This window comes from Salminus brasiliensis, chromosome 3, assembly GCF_030463535.1.
Source record: "Salminus brasiliensis chromosome 3, fSalBra1.hap2, whole genome shotgun sequence".
NCBI classification, from domain to species: Eukaryota; Metazoa; Chordata; class Actinopteri; order Characiformes; family Bryconidae; genus Salminus; species Salminus brasiliensis.
Window position 1 is genome coordinate 40,462,198 of NC_132880.1, and position 626 is coordinate 40,462,823.

Consider the following 626-nt stretch of genomic DNA (forward strand, 5'->3'; position numbering starts at 1 on the left):
TGCTTGTTTTTGTCTTTTTAAAAAATACGATATAAACACCAAAGTGAAGCGTTTTTTAATTATTCTATTTATACTTATTTTTAAAATATATATAAATAAATAAATAAACAAACAAACAGTCCCAACTATATTAGTGTATTACAGGAGCTGAAGGTGGAGTAGATCAAGGCTTTCCCTTTTTAGGACCGCGCTTTGCTGTTGCTGCCACATGGGGGCGCCGTTGCTGCTGCTTTTACCCGCTCGTGGCGGCCGGATATGAGCGTGTTGGAGCTAATCTGCTTGTTTGCTCTCTAACTTGAGTTTGTCACGAGTTTGAGAGTCTCAGACCTCTGGGCTTAGCCTGCACTTCAGCCGACCTGAATGTGGGGAGGGAGGGAGGGGGGGTTAATAATATCAATAATTCCACACTCCACTTTTCTCCATATCCCCATGATGTGTGGAAACAGCACTAGGGTGACCAGGTCAGCTTTTGGCCAACAGAGCTCACTGTAGACACACAGGGTCGGAGGTCGTGGCTGGGGGAGTTTAAGCTGTAGGACCGTTGCAGGGAGTTAATGCCTCTAAAATGCAGCGATGTTGAATATTAACCTCCTCCTAGAGCGAGACTAATAAACAGCCTTTACCTC